The sequence below is a fragment of the Cebus imitator genome, unplaced genomic scaffold (genome assembly GCF_001604975.1).
Source record: "Cebus imitator isolate Cc_AM_T3 unplaced genomic scaffold, Cebus_imitator-1.0 Scaffold466, whole genome shotgun sequence".
Classification (NCBI taxonomy): domain Eukaryota; kingdom Metazoa; phylum Chordata; class Mammalia; order Primates; family Cebidae; genus Cebus; species Cebus imitator.
Window position 1 is genome coordinate 1,189,669 of NW_016107781.1, and position 6,753 is coordinate 1,196,421.

At 37.5% G+C, this 6,753-nt stretch overlaps 1 non-coding gene across 1 annotated transcript; it reads left to right on the forward strand.

The window, feature by feature from the left end:
• The first annotated feature begins 5,981 nt into the window (after positions 1–5,981).
• On the forward strand, positions 5,982–6,088 carry LOC119468651. The gene has a single exon (XR_005197386.1). It is a non-coding gene; the product is annotated as a U6 spliceosomal RNA (small nuclear RNA).
• Positions 6,089–6,753: the final 665 nt, after the last annotated feature.

Sequence of the window (6,753 nt, forward strand, 5' to 3'; positions counted from 1 at the left end):
TAGTCGGTGGCTTTCCTCAGTTTACTTAATTTTGCTGCCTTCAGCATCGCATTGTTAAAAATAGGGTTTCAGAATACCCACTTTTCAAAGTCATACCTAGTTCACTAATTAGCACAATCTTTTCTCAGCTGTTCCTTCTCTGTTTCTGCTGAATCTAATACCAAAAAGCCCTTACAACTCACCAATCAGTGTAAGAAGCCTTCAGTGTCTAAGAGATAGCAACCCAAAGAATCCCTGAAACGGTTATAGAGTAATGAAAATGAACATCACTACGGGATTCCAAACAGGGCTTTGCTTTTAGGCTCTTTGTCCTCTTCTGAAGGGACTCTAGTTTATTTATAGCTAACTAAGACCTTGGAAAAAAAACACCTCAATCACTGCTCACTGAATCCTCAGCGTGCTATGTGGCCTCTCCATTCTGCTTTTACTCTCCACTTTGTAAATTGTCCTTTACAAGCAGAATATGTCCTATAGAAACATCCTATAGAAACATGTCCTATAGAAACAGTGTTGTTTACTTGTTCTTCAAAGAGATTAAAAGGGAGGGAATCAATACGCATTCGTTCTAGTTTATCAAAACTAAACATGCACTAAATTGTATCTTCAGGAAATAGAAGAGGATTCCTAGACTAATCCAAATTTTCCTTTGTCATCTTTCTTAACATGGAGATCTTTGTTTTGAGAGTGATAGAATCATTACAGGCCAATTAGTATAATGAATCATACTAATAGAATCATTACAGGCCAATGTTTATAATGTGCCTGCACTTTACAAAAGAACTTTTGAACAACCAGAGAAAGCAACATAATGCATTGTCAAACTGTGCACTAAAAAATAAAGTTTAATAGTAACTCAAAAGCCAAAGTGTTCTTATGTCTGTAATGGATTTCCCTGTCAATTAAGTACCCTGGGACCCTTACTGCAGCAGCAATAAGCACAATTTATTAATCAATTGAAGGGTGAGAAAGGCCATTGCTAACAATATATCTTAAAGGATAAAGTATATCCATTTAGTGTCAAGTAAATTCTAATGTCTTTACATGTTGTAATTCAACTCATGAAGTCTATTGGTATCTCTACAAAGAAAGAATCAAGTAAAAAATGTAGAAAGATATTCCCGTGTTTCAAAGAATAAGAAGAGCAAACACTTTGCATGAGTATCTGGGTATATGAAATATTTATAAATGAATTTTTAATGGATGCATTTTCAGTATGATCTATGTATGTATGTATGTATATTTCCACTTAAATACTTATGATTTTTGAGAGAAACATCAAAGTGTATTAAGGCTGGGCATGGTGGCTCATATCTGTAATCCCAGCAATCTGGGAGGTCAAGGTGGGCAGATCACAAGGTCAAGAGATTGAGACCATCCTGAACACCACGCTGAATCCCTGTCTCTACTAAAAATACAAAAAATTAGCCAGGCGTGGTGGCATGTGTCTGTAGTGCCAGTTACTCAGGAGGCTGAGGCAGGAGAATCACTTGAACTCAGGAGGCAGAGGTTGCAGTGAGCCGAGATTGAGCCACTGCACTCTAACCTGGGTGACAGAGCTAGACTCTGTCTCAGAAACAAAATAAAACAAAAAACAAACAAAAAACACCCTCATTCAGAGGTCAGAAGACTCTGGTTTAAGCTCTAACCCTGACAAAAATCACAAACTTTTGAAAAAGCCTGCTAGTCTTCCCTTAGCTCACCTTCCACCTATGCCAGGCTTTCCTGGAACTTTCAGTAGTGTTCCCCAAAACAAGTCTGGTTCACTACTTGAAGTGCTAGAAAGCTCCCTGTGCTAGGAACAACCAAACATAAATGTAACCCCTGTTTCTTGCACTCTTTCCTATTTTCCTCTATGACTGTGAAAGTACTGTCCTCTGTGTTATTTTCTCATCACTACATAACAAATGAGCACGTAAATAAAGCCTTAAAAGCAACAAAACTCCTTATTGTCTCTAAGTTTCCCTGTGTTGGAATTTCTGGGATGTCTAGCTGGGTCCTCTGCTTCAGAATCTCACTGGTCTCCCTCAAGTAAGATGTTGTCTGGTGCTGAGTTTTTGCCGCCAGTTACAAGTTCATACAGTTTGTTGGCAGAATTAATTCCTTGTGGCTAAAATGACTGTGGGCCTAAGCTTTTAGCTGGCTGTTGACGTGATGCGAGGGGCCACTTTCAAATCCTAGAGATTGGCTACAGTTCCTTGCTATGTGGTCCTCTTGATATGATAGCTACATCAGGAAATCTTACTCTTTTACAGCCACCAGTGGGTAAAGATTTTCCACAGGAATGTCTAGGTACCTCTTTTAGGACCCGATTAAGCCAGGCCCACTCAGGAGGCCCCCTCTTTGGATAAAATAAAATAAACTGGTTGTCTACAAATAAGGATAACTTGGGTGGTTTTGTTTGGTTTCCCATGTAGCTAGTTTACATTTTAAACTCATTTTATTAGACAGCAACTGAAATACAACAAATACTTTACTCAATTGCACTTTATTCCAAAGATGTGAGTTATGAAACTGTAATTTTTAGACAATAAATGAGATTTATTTTATAATGTAGTTTGTGACCAAAATTTACAAATGTTTCCTAAAAATTATTTGTGTGTGTGTAAATTTCTCCCTTTTTTCCCTCTTTGTGTGTATTAGTCCATTTTTGTTGCTATAAAGAAATAACTGAGACTGAGTAATTTGAAAAATAAAAGAAGTTTAGTGGGCTCACAGTTCTGCAGGCTGTACAGGGAGCATGGTGCCAGCATCTGCTCAGCTTCTAGTGAAGTGTCAGGGAGCTTTTACTTGTGATGTACAGTGAAGCAGGAGCAGGCAGTCACTAGATGGGATTGGGAGTGTGAGAGATGGAGTTAAAGAGAGAAAGGAAAAGGGGAAGATCCCAGGCTCCTTTAAGCAATCAGATCTTATGTAAGCAAACTGAAGGAGACCTAACTCATTACCAAGAGGATGGCTGTAAGCTATTCATGAGGGATTCACACACCCATGACCCAAACATCTCCTACCAGGCCTCATGTTCAATATTAAAGATTACATTTCAACATGAAATAAATCGTATCATTCTCTCTATCCCAGCATCTGTCTTTATCCTTCCATCCCTCTTTTTCAATCTTGGCCTTAGCTTTTGGATTTTACCACTTGATTCTTTACATTTTCTGTATTGTTAATGATTATCTTTGCTGCTTGACCTAACCATTTCTAATAAAGTTTTATTTACAATTGGTCAGGATTAAGTTATGGTGATTCTTAAAACTATCCCTTTGTAGGTTGGTGTGGTGGCTCACACCTGTAATCCCAAAACTTTGAGAGGCTGAGGTGGGTTGATCATGAGGTCAGTAGTTTGAGACCAGCCTGGTCAACATAGTGAAACTTTGTTTCTACTAAAAATAAAAATTAAAAAAATTAGCTGGACGTGGTGGCGAATGCATGTAATCCCAGCTACTTGGGAGGTTGAGGCAGGAGAATCGCTTGAACCCAGGAGGTGGAGGTTGCAGCAAGCAGGGATCACACCACTGCACACCAGCTCAGGCAACAGTGCAACATTGATCTAAGGAAAAAAAAAAACCTCCTATAGTAGTTGATATAGTGCCAAAAAGAGAGGATTCTCCAAGGCACATGGTTTCTACAGTAAGAAAAGAGAACCACAACTAGTCTTTCTCGTGTTTAAAGACACTTCTCAGAAAGCCAACTTTGGCCTCACCCTACAGGTAAAGAAGGGGTAACAGCATAAGCAGAGTACATGAGGCCAAGTAGAAACAAAGCAAGGTGTAGAGCCCATGGAAGCCAGCACACAGGTCTTTGTGGTGGCCCTGTGTACCCATCAGTGGTATTGCTCAATCAGAGTAATTAGCCAACAGCATAGCGCACCTACAAAGCTGAGCTGGTGGCTCCCATAATTTGTAGGATCTGGCTTGAATCCCAGCCAACAGCCCCAGCTACAAACCCTACTCCAAACCCCTGCCGAGAAAGGGTGATGCGCATCAAAGTGCAATTTGGCAAAGATCAAGGACATTGCCAGACCCAGGAGTTTAAAGGGCCATCATGTCATCTTCAAAGCTTAGCCCAAGTCACCACCTAGGCAGGGAGGCAAACTTCAACCATGCATTTATATCAACCATGACAGCTGGTCTTATTTGTCCAAAGAAGCAACTCCAAATACCCTTGGGGCCCAGCTTGCTGCTCTGTCCAATTTCAGATCTCAAATATCATACCACCTAGCAAGGGAATATACCCTGTGGCTTGGCCCAATCAGAGTCAACTTAAATGCCCAGCCATCAGCTCCGCTTGATTGAAGAATTAAGTCAGTCATCTCACCTAACAGGGAGGCCCAGCCATCAGTCCCACCTAGAATCATAGCCTATAATAAATAGTAAAGTCTATCTCTGTCAAGAAAATGTAAAACCTGAAAGAGGTGGCTATCTCCTCAATTGTGCAGAATTCAAGAATTACAAACATCCAGCAAATCATGACACCTATAAAACAAAGTTCCAACATTGAGCCCTAAAAACTGAGACCTATGAAATAACACACAAATAGTTTAAAATCAATCCTTTTGAATGAATTTAGTAAACTATAAAAACATGTGAATATGAAATTAAAAGAAATATTAAAATAATATATACACACACACACAGAAAAAAAAAAAAAAGGAGGCCAGGCACAGTGCTTTATGCCTGTAATCTCAGCACTTTGGGAAGCTGAGGCAGGCAGATCACTTGACATCAGGAGTTTGAAACCAGCCTGGCAAATATGGCAAAACCTCATTGCTACTAAAAATACAAAAATTAACCAGGTATGGTGGCATGCACCTGTAGCCCCAACTACTCAAGAGACTAAGGCACAAGAATCGCTTAAACCCAGGAGGTGGAAGTTGCAGTTACTTGAGAGTGTGCCACTGCACTCCAGTCTGGGCAACAGAGTGAGACTCTGTCCCTAAAAAAGAAAAACAAAATAGAAATCCTAGAGATATGGAATATAATGAGTAAATGAAAAAAATGCAATAAAAAACTTCAACAACAGACTCAGTCATTGAGCTCAAACACAGAACATTTGAAATTATCCAGCCAGAGGAACCAAAGAATGAAAAAGAATAAGGAAAGTCTATGGAGATTATAAAACATCAACAATACACCTAATTTTTATATGACAGAAGTTCCAGAAGAAGAAAAGTAAGAAAAGGGACAAAAGGGAATATTTAAAGAAATAATAGCTAAAAGCTTCCCAAATCTGACGCCAGCATCCAAGAACAGGAAGCAAAGAGGTCTTTAATCGAAAGAGGAGTTTACTAAGGCACATAATAATCAATCTACAAAAACTAGGGACAAAACAATTCTGAAAGCTGAAAAAGATTAAAAACATCACATAAAAGGGAGTCTCAGTAAGACTACAGATTTCTCAACAGAAACCCTGGAGGATAGAAGAAAGTGGGGTGATATATTCTATCACATGCTAAAGGAAAAAAAGATGCCATGAAAAAATACATTATTCAGCTAAGCTGTCATCCATAAATGAGGGAGAAACAAGAACATTTTCAGATGAACAAAAGCTAAGGGAGTTCATCAACACTAGGCCTACCTTACAGAAATTACTAAAGGGAGTTATTTAAACTATGCAAAGGCACTCATTAATAACATAAAGCATAAGAAAGTGAAACACTCAATGGCATAAGCAATACAGAGTCATATTAAAAACACCCTACACTGAAAATGGTAGTGTGCAAGGCAGTTTCATCTCTACTGTGATGGTTAATAGAAAACCTATTAAAAGAACTTTAGCTAAAATTAATTGCCAGGGAATGAAAATTATAAAATAGTGTAAATTTTGCCATCAAAACATAAAATTTAGGGAAGAATAAAAGTGCAGCGTTGTTGTATGAGATCAAAGTTAACTTACTATCAGTTTGAAATAGCCTGTTACATTTTTTATGTAAATACTAAGAAAACCAAAAATAAAAATATGTAATAAATACTAAGAACATAAGTGTCCTTGCTTCGGCAGCACATATACTAAAATTGGAAAGATACAGAGAAGATTAGCATGGTTCCTGTGCAAGGATGACATGCAAATTCATGAAGTGTTCCATGTTTTTAAAAAGCATCACCTGAAAATAAATAAATAAAAATTAAAAAAATGAAAACATAAGTTATTCAAAGCATATCACTACAGAGACCTAACAAACCACAAAGGAATACAACTATAGAGCAATAGAGATATTACATATATACCAAGCAACCAGAAAACAAATCACTAAATGACAATAAGTCATTCTCTATATGTTTGAAAGTAAATGGATTAAATTAATAAAAAAGACACAGGGTAGCCAAATAGATAAAATAAATAAATAAAAATAAACAAGAGCAAATACTCAAATATATGCTGTCTACAAGAAACTCACCTCATCTTTAAGGACATATGTTGACTGCAGGTGAAGTGATTAAAAGGATACTTCATGCAAATAAACACATTGACCAATGGAACAGATTGGAGAGCTCAAAAATGAACTCATATGTTTCTGACCAATTGATTTTTGACCCAAAAGTACACAATAAGAAAAACATGATCTCTTCAAAAAAGGACGTTGGGAAAATTAGATATTTACATAGAGGATAAAATTGAACTTTTCCTGATACCACATATAAGATTTAACTGAAAATGAATTAAGACATAAACATAATATATAAAACTGTAAAATGAGTAGAGGAAAACAGGGGAAATGCTATACAATATTGGTCAGCAATGATTTTTTAGAATTGA